We start from the raw sequence: 22,175 nt of genomic DNA, 5'->3' as shown, positions 1-22,175 counted from the left end.
AGTGGGGTGAAGGTAAAGGTAAAGGGACCCCTGACCATTAGGTCCAGTCGTGACCGACTCTGGGGTTGCGGTGCTCATCTTGCGTTATTGGCCGAGGGAGCCAGCGTAAAGCTTCCAGGTCATGTGGCCAGCATGACAAAGCCGCTTCTGGCGAACCAGAGCAGCGCACGGAAACACCGTTTACCTTCCCGCTGTAGCAGTTCCTATTTATCTACTTGCACTTTGACGTGCTTTCGAACTGCTAGGTTGGCAGGAGCTGGAACCGAGCAACAGGAGCTCACCCCATCGCGGGGATTCGAACCGCCGACCTTCTGATTGGCAAGCCCTAGGCTCTGTGGTTTAACTCACAGCACCCCCCGCACCCCCTGTCTTCAGTATACAGTGCTCCTAAATTCTAAATGACTATTTGAAAAGCTAAAGTGTGTATATTTTCTGTATGAAATTTAGTTCAAGCAGGTATTATGTATACAGTATATGTATTTTAATTACTCAAATGACTTTCTCATGCTTTTATATATCCTATAGTCATATCGTGTAGTGTACAGTAGTTACTTCTGTTATTTAAGGCAACCTTGAGCACATGCCAGTCAATTATGATACTTTCAGTTAGGGTACTGTCTTATTTTCCCCCTAATGTAATGTAACTGGACAGCTAGCTTTCTGTGCTGGGAAACATGGCAGCAGAAGGAGAACTTCTACTTGGCAGAAGTTTACATTTGCTTAGGATGCTCTCCTCTCATCAGGACAGGCCTTCTTTTAAGAACCAGTATTTTCTTTTAGAGCAGATGACCTCTTTGAAAACCATGGACAAACACCTCCTATTTCAAAATACTGAACACCAGCTCTATAGTTTTCTGTGGTCAAACATCTCCAGCTGGGCAGAGAAATCTTATATTCCAATACATCATAGAATGTGACACATCTTCCACTATACCGGTGCAATATCCACCATATCCTATAGCTGCTTAGGTGATGTTATCCCATTAAAATAATTTTGCACCCGAAAATTATTTCAATTTGTTTCTTCCTTGTATTGTTGTTGTTTAGTCATTTAGTTGTGTCCGACTCTTCGTGACCCCATGGATCAGAACACGCCAGGCACTCCTGTCTTCCACTGCCTCCCGCAGTTTGGTCAGACTCATGTTTGTAGCTTCGAGAACACTGTCCAACCATCTCGTCCTCTGTCATCCCCTTCTCCTAGTGCCCTCAATCTTTCCCAACATCAGGGTCTTTTCCAAGGATTCTTCTCTTCTCATGAGGTGGCCAAAGTATTGGAGCCTCAGCTTCAGGATCTGTCCTTCCAGTGAGCACACAGGGCTGATTTCCTTCAGAATGGATAGGTTTGATCTTCTTGCAGTCCATGGGACTCTCAAGAGTCTCCTCCCGCACCATAATTCAAAAGCATCAATTCTTCGGCGATCAGCCTTCTTTATGGTCCAGCTTTCTTGTATTATGTGTTCATTTATTGTTGACAAATAAGCTGATGCAAATGAAAAGGCATTTAAAAGAAAACTCCTAAATGACAACAGTGTGGGCAGTTAAGACACAGCTTGAAGAAATCTCTCTTTCCCCCCCCCCCCAAACAACAACAACCCTGCTTTGGGGTATACTGTAGAACAGCAAACCAAAACCAAAACTCAGGGCAGCAAGCTAATGCAACTTTTCTGAGAGAATGGGCCTTGCACAATGTGTTGTTTTGTTCCCCTGCTGGTGTTTGCAAGCAAGCAGTGCCCCCTCCTCCTCCTGACTTTCCCTGAGTATTGTACACAAGTCACAACATTGGCCTCTTCTGGGGAATACTAGGTTAGATGAGGAAATAAAGAAAGAAGCAAGCAAGGAGGTTGGGAGGAGGAAAGGGCCTGGTGGGGGAGGAAAGGATCCAGCTACATGTTCTAACACTCTGTGCCCTAACTGGTAATGAATAGGCCTGAGGCAGACTTACAACTCTTTGCTTCCTCCTCAGGGTGCCATAATAATTCAAAATGGCCAACCTACCTTCTTGGAAACGTGTGTCTCTATATCAATAATCTTTTTTTTTAAGACAGAACAGAATTAGCCCTGGGTTGACCAGAGGAGAGCAAATGTTAGAATCTGGAAAAAAAAAAAGTCAAGCAAGGTTTATGTTGCATACTTTTAAGAGTACCTTTGTAGCTTTCCTATTCAAATAGTGCTCCTGCCCTTCTTGAGTCAAGCTCAGAAGCTGCACAGTAGGCCTAACCCCTCCTCCCCCAAACCTGCAAGGTACAGGGAGAGACAACCCCTGATTTTCTCTACCTCAGTCAGCTGCATTCAATGGCTGGTTATTCTTTCTTGTGTTAGGCTACAAGCACTAGTATGGACTGTGAAAATGCTTGTGTAGTATTGCAGGAAATTGTGGATTTATGTATGCTCCTGAGTCCTGGCTTGTATGCGTAGTATTGGATGGGTAGCCTGTGGGAAACACCTGCTTTAGGTGTGCTTCGAACTCAAACAACCTTCAGAGCAGACACCCCCCCCCCCTTCCCACCAGTGTTTCTATTCGAAAATGACAGGTGCCTGAAAAGCCTCGGACTTGAAAGCTCCATTCTGCGTGTAGCTATGCCAGGAAGGGAGTGCACTTTGCATGTGCTCAAAGGTGCTCTCTTTTCCCCCTTTGGGTAAGCTGGCGCTCCAACTAAGCCTTTGTTTTCTACTACCCTATGCGCCTCTCCGCCCACCCAGCTTCCTTTGGGGGGTCGCGGCATCTTGCAGACCATCTTACGGCCTCTCTGACGGGAAATTTCAGACAAAGGCTGGGCTGCTGCCACAGTAGCCGCTTCCGCCAACAGCCTCGGCAGCGTGTGCGTGCGCCACGGTTTGGCGCGGCCAGAAGAGACAAGAGCTGCTTCTGCTGGATCCAGTCCGCGCTCCGATGCGCCAAAGGAGCCGGGTGGCCAGTGCTCCCTCGCCTTCTCTCCAAGTCCTTCACACGAGCCCGCCACCCACCCCCAGCAAGCGGCCACCCGCAACAGGGGCGCGCTTCCTCAGCCTCTCCCTCTCCGCTGCAGCCTTTGCGCCCCCTTCGGTCGGACGACGAGCCAGCGACTCCATCCATCCCCACGTGGGAACGGGCTCCGGAGGCTAGCGGGGTGAAAGCTTTGGGCAGGGAGGGCGTGGGAACCAAGGGCGGGAGGATGTGAGGCTGGACGGCAGGGGCGAGGGGGTCGTGGTCCCCAGGCCCTCTCCACCCAGGGGGCGCAGAGACGCGGCACAAAGCCTGCGCGCAACTGGGGCGCGGAGGCAGCTGCCGCGCAACGAGGCGCGTCGCGGATCCTGGTTTGTTCTCTCTTTCTCTCTCTCTCTCTTTTTGCGCCGAGGGATCCTTTCCCATTCATCCCCTCCCCTGTCTGCCTCGGACGAGGCTCTGCCCTCGGGGCTCTCTTGTTTTTGCATAATCCTGCCTCCCCTCCCTCCCTCCTTCCCACCCGCCCTCCCCTCTCTCTCTCCTCGCTGGGCTCGCGTTTGATTGATGCGATGGGGGTCACGCTTTCGTTCCCGCGGGCAGCAGCTCGTCGCTGGCGAGGCCAAGCCTTTGTGCAGAAGTGCGTGGCGGCCCGGCGGCCGCGGCTGGGCGGGAGGCATTTAAACGCCGCGATTTTGGGGCGGTAACAAAGGCGGCAGCGGGAGAGCGAGAGAGGCGCGCGTACGGCTGCTTTGGGCCGCGGCCAGCAGTACCGGCGGTGGCGTCGGACGTGGTGCCAGGAGCGCTCTCAAGTGAGTAAAGGCAGCGACTCCGGTGGATCCGTCCTTGCACGCGCGCACGGCCCGCTTACTCATCTGATTGAAGCTTGGGGGGGGGAGCGGGCAGAGCGGAGGGCGCTCTCTCCGCGCGCAGCTTCGTAGGCGCGCACGGATGGATGGACTTCCATGTGTGCCAGCCTGCCCTTCCCATCGCTCCTGCAGCGCCACTTCCAATTGCGAGACGGATTCGAATTCATCTCCGAAGCTTTGACGCGCCCTCTCCCATCTCCAAGCCAGTCCCATACTTTTGAACTGGGAAATCGCTAAGGTCCTGGCGTTTTCAAGATCCTGGCATTTCCCTTAAGCGACAGAGAAACCCAACATGCAAAACGTGTGGTAATGTTTTGTAATGTTTACTGCAAATAATAGATGGGGGATTTCCTTGGAGCGTTCTTTCAACGCGAAACGATCAAGCAACTGGTGCCTCGGGATTGATTTTTTTCCCGTTTTTGATTAGGTTAGTTTCTCCCAATTGCCTCTAGCTTATTAAGATTTTGTTCTTGGGGTGGCGAAATGGTAACGAGGTTGGGTCATGTTTTTGTTTCTGAAATGGTAATTAACTGGAGGGCTCAGTTTCCAGACGTGGGCAATATAAATCTTGGGTAGAAAACTTTGCAGAGGCAAACTTGAAAAGTTTTCCCGGTTTGCCTGTAGATTGGGGTCTTGAGGTTGTTGAGGAAGCAGATTCAAACAGGAGCAAGACTGAATGAACTTGGATCTCAGCGGTATCATGTAGAGATGACTTGGCGATGGAACAACTTCCAGTGCATCAGGTTTGGCCTCTCAGTCACTCCTCCTGCTTTTCATTTGCAGAATGCTGTTTTCATTTGTTCGTCATTTCTCTGTAGAAAAGAGCAGCCCGCTGAGATAATAATGTTAGCAATCAATACTGCTGTTTTTTTCCTTGAAGATCCTTATATTCTCGCCATCTGTTGTGACATCTTGTGCTCCTCTTGAGTTTGCACTGTGCAACGTTGTGTGTGGAAAGGCAATTAATGGTTTCTTTATTTTATTCTTAGCAGTGGGCACAATCCACTGAGAAGCAGGAACAGTTGCATATTTCACAATCCTTTTGAGTAGGGCTTGCACAGGAGAGCTGCCGGTTTGATTGCACCTTTAATATTTCATCAAGTATCTGTATATGTTTTCTCTGTGGCATTCGTTCCAGAATAGATAGAAGTTATATAATGGAGAGTGTGTTCATTTAACTTGCAGATTCCATGATAAAAGAACAACATGAGCAGAGATTTTTCTGTCATGGGTTCTGCTCCAGATATTTTGTTTTCAAGTAGAAGGATTTGGCATCTCTTGTTGCTAGGCAGGGAAAGGTGTGAATTATAAAAATATTATGAAACTTGAGGGAGACACATTTGGATTTTTAATATGTTGCTGGTATTGTTTGTCAGTATGTTTAAGGCTGCTGTTCTGGACATAGTTTGGAGCAGATAATTTTACTTGACTTTAATAGGACTTGTATATGTGAAATTGTGCCTGGGATTTCTGCTTGAATTCAAAAGAAAGGCACTGTCATCTGTTCTTGAGTAAAACTTCAAAAGGCAAGGATTTTGCCCAGTATAAATCATGGAATTTCTCCCAAAGTTGACCCTTCAATATTAATACAGAGGGCAGTAATAGCATTGGAATAAGAGCAGTGAGAGCAATAGCCAGGGCGTTTGTTTTTTTAGGAAAAAAGGATGCTGGAAATGGTTTTTAGGGACCTTTCTTTAGGGGAGCACCCAGCCAAAGTTGTTGAGCTTTTTAGAGGGGAGCACAGTGCTTTTTTCCTTAATTTTTTTGGGGGGTACTGTCATTTTGACTCATTTTGTAGTTCAAATCAGGAAAAATAAATGCAGTAAATGGACAAAAGTACAAAGATTCACAAAATGTTTAGGGATGCTTCTATTCTTATGCCTGCAGCCTCTGGAATGCTGTGCCACAATGCTAAAAAGATGTCGGAACTCAGTTCCTGTAAATTCCGGCTGAAATTAAGCCCTGGCAATCTGAAATAGAGGGCAGTGGAAACCTCTTCCCGTAAACCTTTAGAGAAGTGATGGGGACTCAGTAGCTGTCCACTTGTCTATCAGATCCATATTTTGAGCACTTCCCACTTGTCTTTGGGTACACAATCGGGCTCCATGCTGGACCCTGCATACTAGTCAGCCCAGCAAACCCTTTGGATTGGAACAACTATTGACCAGCTGCAAACACCCCCTTTTTTGGGGGGAAGATGGTGGAGAGGGTCATGGTGGGACTGCTACAAGCATTCTTGGAGGACACTGATTATTTAGATCCATTCCAATCTTAGTTCAGGCCTGGCCACCAAACTCCGCCGCCCTTGGTCGCCCTGATGGATGACAAGAGGAGTGTGACCTTGCTCCTTCTTCTTGATATCTTGCCAGCGTTTGATACCATTGGGCATTGACCATGGTATCCTGGACTGGCTCTGGGGGGTGGGAATTGGGGGCACAGTATTAAAGTGGTTTCAGTCCTACCTTCAGGACCGAGTCCGGAGAGTAGCTTTGGGAGAATGCCTTTTGGCCCCCTGGCAGCTGTGTTATTTTTTCTGTAGTGCTATTTAATATCTACATGAGGCTGCTGGGAGAAGTCATTAGGAGATCCAGGGTGAGGTGCTATCAGTATGCTGATGACACACAGCTCTATTTCTCCACAACATCTGAATCAGGAAGGGCCGTGAAGTCCCTGGGCCATTGCCTGGACACAGTGGTTAAGTGAGTGAGGAAAAATAAGTGAAGCTTCAGTGCTGGCAAGACAGAGGCACTGGGGGTGAGTAGTTCCCATGTCCAAGAAACTGGTCATTTGCCTACCCTGGATTGGGGTTACCCTCCCCCTGAAGGAACAGGTTTGCAGTTTGGGGTGCTTCTGGACCCAGTGCTGCCACTGGAGGTTCAGAGAGCCTCAGTGAATAAAAATACCTTTTATCAAGTGCAACTGGTTTGACAGCCACAGACATTCCTGGATCAGGAAAGCCTGATCCCACTAGTTCATGCATGGTACTTCACATGTGCCCACTCAACTGCTGTAGTACGTAGAATTGGCACATAATACGCATTCCACATTTACAAAAAGAACTGGATCTTTTTGTGTGGAAGCACCTGCACACTGGAACTCCCTGCATATTGAGATCAAGCAGGTACCTTCCTTGTATTCTTTTCAGTGCCTGCCAAAACGTTCTTGTTTAGACAAGCCTACTCAGATGCTTAGAAAGTTGGTGTGGATTTTAAGTTTTGTACAGTATTTTAAATTTTGTATGTTTTAAACTATGGTTGCAAATTTGTCGTTTGATCTTTTTTGTAAACCGCCTTGTGTTTTCCCCCCCTACATGCGGTGCATAAATTTGATGAAAAAAAAGGAAAGTAACTAAAATAAAAGCATTGCGAAGGGAAACAATCCTCTTGAACTAGTTACAGACTTTCCCAAACCTCTCCCCAACTTTGTGAGGAAGATGTGAAGTAGAGCCAATGGCAGTTCCGAGGCGCTTCCCTCCGGGCCAGCCCTGGGACAAAAAGTGCCCTGGGTGTGGTGCCCCTGCCCCCTGCTCAGCTTTGCAGGGCCACCCAGAGGGCTTATGGGACCTGGGACCTTCCGCCGCTGCCTAAAAGGATCCGTGCATGTGTGTACAAAGCTGGGGGCCATATGTGAGAATTAATGCATCTGAGAATTATTGTCCACGGCTCCTTCAAGTCCAGGGATCAAGCAGCATGATAGATGTGCTTCATCCTTTCTTGCAAGGGGATAAAGGAATAGGGATTGGGTTGTGCATCTCCTGATTCCCTCTTCCAAATTCCTGCCTCCTTTGGGAAGAGCTTCCTTTCTGCTAGAATCTGGGGGGGCTCAGTCTCACAGGTCTTCTGATCGTGGTCTGCTGCTGGTCTTCTTCACTATTCACTCAGGAAGGATTCCTCCCCAAGGCCTGTTCTCACACCACTCCTATGTCTTCCCCTATAGCAGTTGCCACAGAAAATTATTATCCGGTGACACCTTGCTTGGAAATGTTACGTGGGGTTCACTCACCCAGTAGTTGGAACTCCTGTGTCAAGGACAGGCCACTTGCTCTGCCACAGAATTCACCCTTGTAGCTTCCCCTCTTCCTTCTCTTCTCACAAACTACAGTCGTACCTCAGCTCCCGTACGCCTTGGGAGTCAAACATTCTGATAATCAGATCCCCTCCCTTCAACCTCCCAAGGAAACATTTTACAGCCAGCTTAAGTTAGACCAAAGCAGCAAAAATAATTCATGTTTCCTGTTCTTAAATGCATACCATTCCTTTGAGCAGCCACAAAAGCCTCAAGCTATCACATATCCTGTTTCACACACAAATGTGTAAAATATTTACTCCATTGTTGTCAGGAAAATGTCCCACTTTGTCACAATTATATTTTGAAATTCCGTGTCATCTTACATTGTAAAATACTGTTTTTTTTTCCTTTTATGAAAATGTTAAGCAAAACTGCCCCAGTTGCTCCCCTGCCAGGTAGTCCTGAATCTTTGCATTGTTACCAAGCTGCACTGTGCTTTTATCTAGCACAAATGACATTGAAGTGGAAATTGAAAAAGAAACATACTGTACTTTAAAGCTCATTTTGTAAGTATCCCAACAACCTGTCAAACCTTGAAAATGAGGCTACAGACACTTGCTTTTGGGCACTTTAGCTCACTGCAGACAGTACATTTTAAAAAAAAATGTAGTGGCTAAGCTCAGCATGACACTCTTCAGCTCAGCTTGACAACTGCCCCGCTCTCTCTGCATGGAGACCGATTACCAGGAATCATAGAGTCATTTCCTATGAGATAACTTTGTACTTGAGTTCAGAATGCACAAGTATAGTATTGGTTTATTTAGAAGGGATGCTATAGGCAGGTATCTTGTACATGGGAATTGGAACCAAAGTAAAAAAACAAAAAACCTCATATATAGTTAACACACTTTTGACCGTCTTTTGCATTCACAATAAGAGTGGAGGTTTTTTTTGCACCCCTAAGTTTGCACTTTTTGGTTGAGTATGGTCCTAAACTGCACCAGCAGCTATGAGTACAGAATCGGTTACAGAATCGGGTACAGTATTCGGTTTCCCAGATGGTTTAATCCATAGTAAACCAAAGTGAAACTTCTGTGTGTTGACACAATGGCTTTACACCCAGTGCTATTTTTCTAGAGAAAGAGGTGCTGGAACTCACCACAAATGCCTCCCTCGTTCTCTTAGAATGGCAATGGTGGCTACCTGAGACATGCCGGAACTGAGTCCCAGTGAGTTCTGGCTGGAAAAAAGCCCTGACTACACTTTAAATGTATGGCGTGTAGCTTTTTTTTATTGCACTAAACTCCAGCCCTAGTTCATAGATCTAAGAAGTGAACATTGAATAGTTGTCTGAATAGAAAGTTTTATTTGGTGGAAGCTGTTGTTGGCTTCATCCTGAAAACTCTTCTACTTAATTTTAAGAAAACAACAACATCAAGACTTGATTGCATGTTGTGATGTCTTCATTTTATATTTGCAGAAGTATAAAAAATGGAAAAGCGAAATCTTTAGCAGTAATCGTCTCCCACAACCCCTATCAAATCCCCCAGGTTGGAAATCCTACTTTTCATTTCTGCTGGGCTATCACATTTTCACTCCTGTCTGTTAATTCCCATGCTGCTGCTGCTGCTGCTGCTGCTGCTGTTGTTATTATCTGATTCTAAATACTAATAGAGAAACCAACGGAAAATGGATCCACTATCAATATTGGGTCTGTTTTGCAATACTTTCAGAGAAGCTGAAATGAAGGCGATTGCTTCTATTGCTGTTTTATTTTCCTATAGCATCCTTAATCACTAGCAATGTCCTATAATGCCAGCAGAGTTCTAACAGTAGGACTTCAGTGCGTTGAAGATTCCCACTTTTCAGGGGGTTGGACTAGATGACTCTTGTGGTCCTGTCCAACTCTCCAATTTTATGCAAACTGTAAAGGAAAGACTACGCCAAACTGTACAGACTGAAACATCAGTAAAATGACAAACCCCAGCACTGTATACAACAGATTGTGTTGTTATATAAAAGCTGACTACTAGGTCCAATCGCGGACAACTCTGGGGTTGCGACACTCGCCTCGCTTTACTGGTCAAGGGAGCTGGCATACAGCTTCCAGATCATGTGGCCAGCATGGCTAAGCCACTTCTGGTGAACCAGAGCAGCACATGGAAACACCATTTACCTTCCTGCCAGAGCAGTACCTATTTATCTGCTTGCACTTTCACATTCTTTCGAACTGCTAGGTTGGCAGGAGCAGGGACCGAACAACGGGAGCTCACCCCATCACGGGGATTCGAACCACCGACCTGATCGGCAAGCCCTAGGCCAGGCATCCCCAAACTGCGGCCCTCCAGATGTTTTGGCCTACAACTCCCATGATCCCTAGCTAACAAGACCAGTGGTCGGGGAAGATGGGAATTGTAGTCCAAAACATCTGGAGGGCCGAAGTTTGGGGATGCCTGCCCTAGGCTCTGTGGTTTAGACCACAGTTCCTTCTTAATGCCTTATTCAGCTGTAGCTGGAGCCTGGTGCAGGCTGGCCAGGATGAGAAAGGCAAATAGATGGGGTCAGAAATGGGTTGCAGGTAGAGTGGCCAGATGCAAAACAGGGCTTGGCTCCAGCAGCTTTAACACCTGAGCTGAAGAGCAATTTCAGCAGATGCAGCTTGCCTGAGCTCCCCCTCCCCATGCACACCCCTGCATTGCATTGTTTTGTGTTGTTCTTCCAAATTATGGGAGGAGCTTCCACGAGTTCCCTGTTGCAGAGGTTTATGGTTGCATGTGGATGGTTGTGGGACTGGCAGCATGATTGCAGGGTCTCTCCCGCCCTCGTGCAGTATGGATTGCATGAAGAGGAGTAGAATGGCTTTGTCTGTGGTGAACACAAAGCATAGCATGTCTAGAGTTTGCTGTTTTGCTCCTTCCTGTGGTAAAAGTTTGGGCTTCTGTGCTCCTCTCCAACCCGTTTACCTCATTTGCATTAGTGAAGAAACCCAAATGAGGAAGTTTCCTTGCACGCTGCGAAAGCTGGTGGTCTGTGGGCTAATTTGGTTTCCGTGACTGCAGAGGCACCTAATGATGAGTTTAATTCTGTATTTTCCCCCTGCCCTGCACCTGAGTAGCGCATACAGAAAAGCTGATACAGCTCTTGCTCTCTCCTTCATCCTGACATAGGTTTGTAACATAAACTATAGTACAGCCCTAGGTCAGAGCTATCAGTTTTCAAATCACCAGCTCCTTAGTCATCACGCTTATGAAGGCAGATTTCATGTTGATGTTGGTCTAAGCAGTTCTCTTGTAGATTAATTCTAAGCAACTTCTGTGGGCTGAAGTCCTTCAAAGAATAATTAACCAAAAGGACACTACGAATCATTATGCTTTATATCGTTTTCATTACAGGTTTTCTTGGGATACTATTGTCATTAAATGGTGGTTCGTTTCAAATGGATCTGATTTCTGCTGACTTCGCAACCCATTATCTAGTGGCAGGTGTGCTATATAAATTGCTGAATAGATCACTTTGGAATTTGTTCTTTGTATAGTATTTCAGCCAAACCTGCATGCAGGCTTCGTTCTTGACAGCTGTAATCAACCCCAGCAGTACTTTTTTTTTTAAGTGTGTCTTTCTGACACTACAGTATTTATTACTAAATGTCAAAATGATCCATTCAGCAATTATGGCCCCCACTGCATTAATATAATTAATGTCTAGATTAGAGCCCTAAATGGCCTCGGTCCAGTATACCTGAAGGAGCGCCTCCAACCCCATCGTTCTGCCGGGACACTGAGGTCCAGTACCGAGGGCCTTCTGGTGGTTCCCTCGCTACGACAAGCCAAGTTGCAGGGAACTAGGCAGAGCGCCTTCTCGGTAGAGGCGCCCACCCTGTTGAACACCCTCCCATCAGATGTCAAAGAAAAAAACAGCTACCAGATTTTTAGAAGACATCTGAAGGCAGCCCTGTTTAGGGAGGCTTTTAATGTTTAATAGATTATTTTATTTCATTTTTCTGTTCGAAGCTGCCCAGAGTGGCTGGGGAAACCCAGCCAGATGGGCGGGGTATAAATAATAAATTATTATTATTATAGAAAGTTGTAAATGTATTTTAATGCATGAAAGCATTCTTATGATATTCTAAGCTTTTGTAGCAACATATCGATTTCAAAGAAAGCATAGGCATCTGTGTTGGTCCATAGTGGTGTGTTGGGGGGAAATCCACAGTAAAGCAGTTCCTTATTAGAACCAACCCAAAATGTGACAAAATTGTGAGAAAGCTGGAGAACCTGGAAGCTTCTTTGCTGCTTTGTGGCATTTCAGGTGCTTGTGGGGTTGGGACATTACTTTTTAATTAATTCACCTTTTGAATGGGACCATTTGAGCAAATGTATATACTGTATCTGGATTTAAATCTCAGCTGAGTTCCCATTAGTTGGAACAGACAGCACCAGAGCATCAGACTCCATGCTGTGCTCCCACTGTTGGTACAAGGGAACACCTTGTTTCCTTGCTCTGGGCTAGCACCACCCCCTGCTATTCCTTTCAGGTCCTGTTTTTATTCCTCCATACAGGTTTGCTAACAGAGGTGGCCTATTTATCAGAACATCCCCTGGGATTGTAAAAATAGAATTTGCTTTCCTTCAGTAGTAGCTCTGAACCTGCCACCTGAACTGAGCCTCTTCTTTGCTTTGCCCAACGGCAGGGCCGGCCCTGATTAGAACCATCCAGTGAAACTCATCTGCACTAGATGGATTCAGAGCCAACCAAAATATTTATTGTCTTTGCTTACTATTATTGCTACCAAAAATAGATGGCCGTGTAGGGGAAGGACTCTATAGAAGCGAATGGAGGCCATTCCATAGCAGGAAGGTCTGTCAGTAAAAAAAACCCACACAACAACAGCAGCAGCAGCAACAACAACCCACCAAAGAGTTGTGTGGCACCTTATCAACTAAAAGATTTATTGTGGCATGAACCTTTGTGGGTGCATCCATGTCATCAGGTACAGGATTGGACAAAAGGAACTCTGTTCTGCAAAAGCTTGTTCCACAATAAAAACTTTTTATTTTTGTCTTTAAGGTGCCACAAGGCTCTTTGTAGGTCATGGGGCAGCAGACTTTTGTTCCCACAGCCATTGCTAGTCCCCATATCTTGCTTTTATTGATTTATTTTCACACATTTAGCCTGCCTTTCAGTCCCTTAAGGGCTGCCATAATGCCTAATGAATTACACTACCATAAAGGCACTCCCCAAAAGAAAATGCCAAAATCGACAGATTTACACTGCAAACTTAAATCAGATGCTATTTTAACTGCTCTGGCTTATCTCAGCGAATCCTGGAAATCATAATCTCATGAGCATACAGATAATTTCCTGTTAAGAGATCTGCTGCCGCCACCATCTGCTGCCACCAATAAACATATAATATTTTCCTATTTCAGAAGTTAAGGCTTTGAGTGCTGTTGCAGGCATGGAAGATTCCCAAGGTTTGAAGAAATACCAAAGAAAAAGTATTAGGGGGGGAATTCGCAGGAGGGACCCACCCCCACAGCCCACTGAGCATGCTCCGTGACTGTGGAATGTTGACTGACTGTTGGAAGCGACTTTGAAGTGGAGTTGCTGAAATCCTGAACAGCAGCACTTGTCAGAACATCTGAAGCCAAATTCGTGGACTGGAGGATGGGATGAAGGCAGGAATGTGCCTGTAAGCCCCACTACCACACTCTGTGCCTGTGGGTCCTCCTGCCTGTTATTTGACCTTCCCTATGTTGTAGTGTGCTTGTACGAACCCTCCGTGCAAATGGGGATCCTGCTTTTTCAGGGTTGCCTGTGTGCAGGGTCCAAGCCTCCTGCAGTCTTTCCCCACTCAACACGGGGGGAAAGGTTGGCGAGCGGGCGGCAGGGTGCAAACTGGGATGTTTGAGTCAGGGCTTGCCTTGCCTTGCCCTCTGTCTATGAATTTTGCATTTTTGTGTTCAGGCAAATGTGTGAACACAGCTTTTTGTTGTAGCTTCTGCTTGTAAGCCAGTTAATCAATGATGTGCTGTATAAGATCTATACATATCTTATAAAAAAGAAAAACCCTGCCCCCCCCCGCAAAAAATGGAAAAAGAAAAAAACACCAGAAAAATAAAAACAGAAAAGAAGAAGAAAAATACCATATCCATTCATTATCCATAAACATTACTTTGAAGGCTTCTCCTACCTCCCCCTTCCCCAGTCTTCATTTTTAATTCTCCTTTAACAGTTTTCTTATCATTGTCCCCTTTCTTTTTGCCAATTTTTCTAACCTTATTTTAAATATACTAATCCTTTTTCTTATGACTTCTTACAACATTCTAAATTTAATATTATCATTTTCATAACATATCTTAATTCAACCTATTCAAAATCTATTTTCTTCCCTTGCCTAATTTTTCCTCCAAAAACCTCCATAACTTTTAAACCATTTTTTCATTCCCAATTTTAATTCGCTATATGACTATCCTCTAATATACCTTCTCTTCCCCTATTCCCAGCTAACCCCTTCCATTCCAGCAAGTTCCATAATCGTCAGTCCAGTTTTCAGTCCTTTTAATCAGTCCTAGTAATCAAATGTCCATTCTCCCTTCATCCCACCCCCTTTCTCCAATGTTTTACAACCCAGCTATCATTGTGCCCCCCTAGATATGACTCCTAAGGCTGCCTGCCTCACATTGCCTAATGGTAAGGTCTAGCACAGTTTGTATCCCTGCTCAAAACGATCTCATGGCAATGTAATGAGAATTCTAACTTGACACGCTTCAGCTTAATTTTCAGTTTTGCTTAATTGCTTATTTTTATAAATACGTTCAGCTCAGACGTGTGAGGACGCGGGGACCCATAATGAAAAAGCTGGCTTGTTGTTTGAACGGACAGAGTCGGTGCTGTACCGATACCTGACATTAATGATAGCGTTGGCTTTCGTGTTCCATTTGGTAGGTGGTGATAAGCACGCAGGTAACTTGCAACTTAGGTGCATTTAAATTAAGCTCACCTTAATTTATCTGCTTGGTGGCTGGCACACAAATTAAATGCATGCAAGGCAGAGAGCTTAAAAGCTCTTTCAGTGCGGAAAGAGGTTTTAAGCTCTCCACCTTGCTTACCAGGCTCTGGGAGGCTTTCTTGAGATCTCATGGGGATGTCCCAGAGCCTGGTAGGAAAGACGGAGAGCTTAAAATCTCTCCCTTTTGCATGGCGGCTCAAGCCCACCTGGCGCACCAGCTTCAGAAAAGTAGGGATGTTTACATGGAAGCAGTTCCAGGGTTGTTTTGACTATACACGATCTTTTCTTTACATGCAACCCCTGAAGTGTACCCCATACACAAGTTGTGAGTTACTTGTGATGTGTATTCACACAATGCTCTGATCTCACAATAAGGAAGGCACAGAGGGATGGTGTCTGGTGTCTAAGTCCTCTAACTCGCTGGTGCGTGGAGGGCGACTTTAATGAAGTTGTTCATCTTAGGCTGTGGAGTCGCTGCAGGTGACACCCAAGGAAGTGGAAGATCAGTGAAGTTGCAGGGGATAGGATGTGCAGGATTAGTGCTTCTAGTGGTTGCCCTGCTGCTCTCAGAAAAATCTATTTGTGGCCTGGATTATAGCGTACTTCATACCTGGGGCAAAGTGTACTTTTAAAATATGGCAATAAATGATGAAAATGGTTAACAAAAATGACTAAAAGGAGAGTACTGTAAAGTTCATGCCACAGTTTTATTTCTGGCCGCTTTATTAATTACCATTTCCTCATTCTCATAGAGAGCGGGTTTTTATGTATGCTGTTACTTGGCTACCTAGGTTTGCTTTCTTCCCTTTCTACATTTTTTTCGGTTAGCTAAGAAGCCCCTTGAAATGAGCATTGGAATGTATAATGAAAAGAGGAACGGAAAAAGTGCACAGACTTTGAAAAGCCTAGCATTTGTTTGTTTAAATGAAGATCCATGTTTGCTTTGCCTACTTGATTAACTGCGGTGCTAATTACAACATTGTAATGGGATGTTACATTAGGAACTTGCAAATTGATTGAGTTGAATTGTTACTATTTAGGTTTCTATTTTGCCTTCTCCCTATGAGCAAAAGGAAGCACACAGAATTTAACCCTTAACAAAACACCCAATTAAACCTTTAAACATGTGTTCATAAACCCCACTTCTTCTTTTCTCCACTCCTTAAATTCAGTGGTTGCCTTTTCAGTGGACTCTTTTTAAAATTTGAAGTTCACTTCTTCCCTTCCTCTCTCAGTTTGACAATCCCTTTCCCACCATTCCCTTTCTTTCCCCAGGTGAAGAAGCAAATAGTTCATTTCAGGTCTGGTGTCTGTCGCCTGATACATGGCAGGACGTCCACCATACAGTACTGTGCATTCTTGCAGTTGCTGAGTCCTGTTTGAAAGCTGCAGGTATGCTGATCACCTGTTCAACCAGGAGTGGGGTTGGGATGTTCTTCCCACCTCTTCTGAACAGCTAGGTGCTACTGCCAGTTTTCTAGCAGAGTTTTGCATGTAGGGCTTCAGAAGTGATGGAGGATAGGAGACAATATCACCACGATTCTTTGCGTGGCTGATTCTCCATAAAGCGAGTGTGTGTGAGCTCTCTTCTGTACACAAATATGCTGTTGGACTCCCCTCATCCCCAGCTAGCATGGCCAGTGATTAGGAATGATGGGACTTGTAGTCGTGACACAAATGGACCATCACAGGTTCCCCATCCTTGCATTAAATTCTCCTATCTGCTTTTGTTATTCTTTCCCATGGATACAGTGGAATAGGCAACAAGTATCCCTGTTTATCAATCACATCAACAAAAAGATCCACAAATATGCAAATATACACCAAACAATGCATAAAAAGAGATAATGAACACAAAAATATACTGTAAATAGGACAATAATACTACAAACCAACATATTATAGATCCATTTCAACCATTAAGCTTTTTTCCCAAAGAAATTCTGATTGGTTCTGATTCCTCGGGAAAGGTTTTCTAAATAATCTTGGGAAATGTGCCCAACTGATTCTTGTTGTGCTTCGGCGTCTGATGATTTATTTATTTTTTACCTGAGCAGTTTTATTTTTTCCTGAGTGGCTGTTTTTCAATATGCAGGTTGGATTTTGTTTTAATTTTTGACAAACGATGGTCATTTGCCCTTTCGTCTGGCTTTGCCTTGTTTTGGGAAGAGGAATTATTGGGATACATCCCCCAATATGATTGGTAAAGGTTTTCTAAACAAAGGACTGTTGCCTTCTTAGACACACAAAATAAATAGTGGACATGATCCTGCCAAAGTTAAGCATTTTTCAGTCCCAGTAATTTCAGAGAGCAGGAAACAGTGTTTAATTCTGTTTGCTTAATTTTGGCTGGGTTTTACCTAAGATTTTGCAAATTTATTTTTTAGGGAAGGTCTGTACCGATGGTAAAAGGTAAAGGGACCCCTGACCATTAGGTCCAGTCGTGACCGACTCTGGGGTTGCGCGCTCATCTCGCATTATTGGCCGAGGGAGCCGGCGTATAGCTTCCAGGTCATGTGGCCAGCATGACAAAGCCGCTTCTGGCAAACCAGAGCAGCACATGGAAACGCCGTTTACCTTCCCGCTATAGCGGTTCCTATTTATCTACTTGCATTTTTTGATGTGCTTTCGAACTGCTAGGTTGGCAGGAGGTAGGAACCAAATTATTTCCTTGAAGGCTTTAAACAACATTCAAGACATGGAGCAGAAGCACAACTAAATGAAGAAAACCCTAGATTACTTTTGGAGTGTTTGATCTTATAATCCGCACAGTAAATGAAAAAAACAGAGTTTCAGTAATGACAGGGTTTGCAGCCTAATGTTACATATGTGATCTTCATGATAGTCCCCCCCCCCAACACTCTCAACCAATTTCAGTTCTAAGAGCATAGCTGCCAAGTTTTCCCTTTTCTCGCGAGGAAGCCTATTCAGCATAAGGGGAAATCCCTTTAAAAAGGGATAACTTGGCAGCTATGTCTAAGAGCCAAAAAAAATCTTTAAATAGCAAAGGAATTTGTAAAACTACTGTGTGGGATACACTGTTCTCTAGTAGCTCATGTTGCAGGAAAACTCCTTAATTACCACTTACATTGTATGCCCACCTTCAGTAATTTCTGGGGGGGGGGAGGATTCTCACAGCATCGCTTAATGAATATTCCTCACAAACACACGTTTTGCCCATCCTATATCAATTTAGCCTTGCTTATTTCAGTCCCAGATCTCCTGGACGTTTTCTTTTTTCCTTGAGGTAGTAATCTTTGTCGTCTAGGTTCTTCGTACTTGTTTGATATTTTTTTCAAGAAAATGAGAGTTGTTGTTGTTGTTGTTGTTGTTGTTATACCTTGGATTGCCTCAGGGGTAACTGGGAATTGGGGAAGGGAGGGTACATTGAGGATCGTTGTATTGTAAATCAAAATTGGGAATGAAAAAAGAGTTTAAAAGTTATGGAGGTGTATTTGAGGGAAAAATTAGGCAAGGGAAAAAATAGATTTTGAATAGGGGGATTTAAGATATTTTATGAAAGTGATAATAGTTAAGTTTAGAAGTTATAAGATGGAAAAAAAGGAATATTGTAATTAAATTAAGGTCAGGAAAATTGTTAAAGAGAATTGAGATAATGATAAGGAAACTGTTAAAGAAGAATTAAAAATGAAGACAGGGGAAGGGGGGAGGTTGGGGAAGCCTTTAAAAAACAATGTTTATGGATATTGATTTGATAATGTATTTTTCTTTCTTTTTTGTGTTTTTCTTTTTCTTTTTCTCTCTTTTTTCTCCCCCCCTTTTTATATAAGATAAATATGGATAAATGGTTGGGTGGACACCCTCCTTTATCTTCCCTAGTTGCCTTAGGGCTCTCTGGTGGCAGAAGGGGGCTCGTGGGGGGGTGGAAGAAGGGAGTAGATATGTTATGTATGTTCTTTTTTATTGTGCAAAATTAATAAAAAAAATTTTTTAAAAAAAGAGGATTGCCTTAGCCACTCTTGGTGGCTTCCAACATATATAAAAACATAATAAAACATCAAATGTTAAAAACGTCCTGATACAAGGCTGCCTGCAGATGTTTTCTGAATGTTGTATAGTTATTTATCTCCTTGACATTTGATGAGAGGGCTTTCCACAGGGAGGGCTCCACTTACGAGCTATAATTCAAATACATAGCTGTATTTTAAAACAAAATACAGGGTTTTTTTATGAGCAAAAGCATAATATGTGGCTTGGTAATAGAAACATTGCCACAGACATCAGTAACCAGATTGTAATTATTTACATAGAAACAGAACTTCTTCAAATAGAGTAGGTCAATAAGAAATTTCCATCACTTTGTGTTCTGCAGAAGTGCCTTTATTTGAAACAAAGTTATCAGAGCCTACGTTGTCTGATAACAACCTCTTACCTCACTCCATTTCTCTGGAAATTGGGCAAGAGATGGTGGTGCTTGCTTTATATTTACACAATACTAGGAATCATAGCTGCCAAGTTTTCCCTTTTCTCACGAGGAAGCCTATTCAGCATAATGGAAAATCCCTTTAAAAAAGGGATAACTTGGCAGCTATGCTACTAGGAATCCGTCTGAGATGGTTGAAAGCAAAAGAGAGCACATAATTAGCGGGTCTTGTTTCAGTCATTTCTTCTTGGATTAAGGAAATGCAAACAATGGAAAACCTTTGGTGATTTGTAAAGTTGCCACTGCTGTGATTACCCGGGTCAAGTAAGAACGATCTGTGTTAGATTTCTCTCTCTACAAGTTCATAAAAATCTGCCACGAATGATTAACACAGGTTTTCTAAGGCAGGTGTGTGCAGGAAAAATGTGTTCTCATATGTGGGTTTGTTTGTGAAGTTGTTATATTTTTACAGCAAGTCCACAGTGATCCCAGGCGGGGGTTCTCTCGGAGGACACTTGTGTTGGTCTTTGTTTTCTTCTTCTTCTTCTTCTTCTTCTTCTTCTTCTTCTTCTTCTTCTTCTTCTTCTTCTTCTTCTTCTTCTTCTTCTTCTTCTTCTTCTTCTTCCAAGGCCCTCTCTTGGCTCCCAGAATTTCAAGAGTGGCACTTGGGAATTTCTAGTGTGACAACTGGCAGTTGGTAACTGGACATTTATTGTTGGATCAGTTGCTAATCCATAAAAGGGCACCCTCTTTTGTATCACGACAAAACTTCTTATTTTCCGCCCCTTCCCCCTCTTTCGCTTCGGAGTCTTTGACTAAACGGCCTTGTCAAAGGGCTTAATTGAAAAGTCCAAGCACGCAGCATCAACCCTGATCTCCCTTATGCAAGATAAACAGGAGAATAGCCTCATTCCTGGTTCCAGTGTAAGTGGAAAAGGAGCTTAAATTAGATTTAAAATGAACTATGTACTGAATACAAGTTTTCAATCTGCTGTGGCAAGCAACTATAAATTACTCCCCAGTAAGTCCAATGATAGAGCTTTCCAGCCCTCTCCTGCTCCCCGCCCCTCACTCTGCGCAAGTAAACCTACTTCTGAACAGCAAGGAATTGTCTGGAGCCAGAGACGCAGGGTCTCTTACAAGCAAAACCAACCTATAAGATTTGGGCTTGTTTTCTCTTCCATTTGTAAAAGCAGGATAATTCGTTAACGAGAACAAAATGAAAGCCTGATGAAACATGACACAAATGCTTCTTTTCACTGAAGTGTAAACGGAAAGTAAGAAGAAATTAAGAGCTGAAATAGTACGTTCCCTTGACTGACAGAGCAGCTCTAAACTGCTTGTCTTGACACACCCTTTCGCAGATCATAGCATGGAACCAACATGAGCATGATTAATGAGACTGGACTCTCTAAATAGGTGGCATTACATTTTGCCTTCAAATCAATAGCAACAACAATAAAAGCGATGGTAGCAACAATACAATTTTACTGGAGCCAGAGTTCCAGGAAGCCATGATAAAATTTCACATTCTGTTCTACTGCATTATCTGGATCCCTTGCAATCTACTGTTAAAAGCAATCAACAGTCAGGTCTTCATTCCTCTGAGACAGACAGTTGATAAAAGGGAAATTTCAACACATACTATCCTTTCATGAACTTCCTTGTAATGGGGTTTGAGTCAGGCCTACAATCCGCAAACTGTTGCCACTTTCATGTAATACAGACTGGATGCAAGATATTGTTGAATCCATTGTGTATCCAAAATATGACTAACTTCATTTAGTTTTGGAGAAAGTTGATCTGACTTTTGTAAAGCCATGCACTTGAAAGCTGGTACTTGTTTGTATTCTCATTTGTGTTATCTTTTGTACATCACAACTAATGCTGCTGAAATGAGTGGCAATCCAGCACAACAGAATCATGGCTCAAGGCTGCAGTTGTCATAAGCAAGTTGTTTTAGAGAGTGTTAGATCAACTAAGCTCTTTTTATACAAATTGGGTTGTAGAAGATGATACGGCTGCATTAGGTATAGCTGTGGTGAGGATTGTCTGCCTGTTTGCCGTTGTACCCTTGGCATATGCCCTTGCTCATTCTGTCTGGTGACTCAGCTGGTGAGAGGCAGCAGAGAAATTTTCATCTGAAAATGAGACATCACAGGGCGCAGAGTCAAATGTGCATGGTTCATGTGATGAAAATTCAGACAGAGCTACCGGTATCACCTATCATGGGTTATAACCAACTGAACTAGATTAAGGCTAGACCCATTGAAATTAATGGACCTAAGCTAGTTGTGCCCATTATTTTCAATAGGTAGAGTAGAACTAACACTGGACACCAGTTGATTCTAGTGGTTTTGGAGTGTACCCAGAGTCCAAAAGTGTGTCTCTCTCAATTATAAACTGCAACATCAGAATTAAGAAAAAAGCTTTTAAAAACCAAGAATGCAGTGCTCAAATGATTTTATAAGTAAATGGGACAGATCATGCTACCTGTTACTTCTTGTCACATCACCTAAAGTGCTACTTCACACTAACAGTTTCATGATCTGCACTGAGCAACTGGGGTATCTTTTTCATTCATGAGACATTTTCAAGGCTCTTGCTTATTCTGAAGGTGTTGTTGAAATGTTGATTCTTGCTCAGTAGAATCACAGAGCTAGTGGGTGTCCTGGCAACCTTTGGGATCAACTCTGTCTCCCCAGGCACCAGCATTTTATGCCTAAACCATGCCAATGGGTGCCTGTTGATTCTTGTCTTGGAAGTCTCCATGGAAAGGAATTCCATAACCTAAGGAGCTTGTTTCATTCCTTAGGTGTTCTCCATTTCCAGCACTGGCTGCAGGCCAGATGGCCCTGGTAACCTCATAAGCAGGGCATGATGGAGACACCCAGCCCCAGTTATTTCTTCTGAGCATCTGATAATCAGAACAGAATTGTCTCTGAGCACAAAAAAACTTCAGTTTCAGTTTTTTTGGGCTAA

At 43.9% G+C, this 22,175-nt stretch overlaps 1 protein-coding gene across 2 annotated transcripts in view; it reads left to right on the top strand.

The window, feature by feature from the left end:
* The first annotated feature begins 3,464 nt into the window (after positions 1–3,464).
* Positions 3,465–22,175, top strand: part of ST6GAL1 (ST6 beta-galactoside alpha-2,6-sialyltransferase 1) — a 78,185-nt gene continuing 59,474 nt past the window's right edge. Inside the window, exon 1 of one of the 2 annotated variants that reach the window (XM_060274569.1) lies at positions 3,465–3,732. The gene's annotated coding sequence lies outside the window, so the exon portion shown is untranslated. The remainder of the gene's footprint in view (positions 3,733–22,175) is intronic. The other variant, XM_035132380.2, reaches the window with a different exon arrangement.

This window comes from Zootoca vivipara, chromosome 5, assembly GCF_963506605.1.
Source record: "Zootoca vivipara chromosome 5, rZooViv1.1, whole genome shotgun sequence".
Taxonomy (NCBI): Eukaryota; Metazoa; Chordata; class Lepidosauria; order Squamata; family Lacertidae; genus Zootoca; species Zootoca vivipara.
The sequence above is the reverse complement of the archived record's forward strand: the minus strand, read 5'-3'. Positions and strand labels throughout refer to the sequence as shown.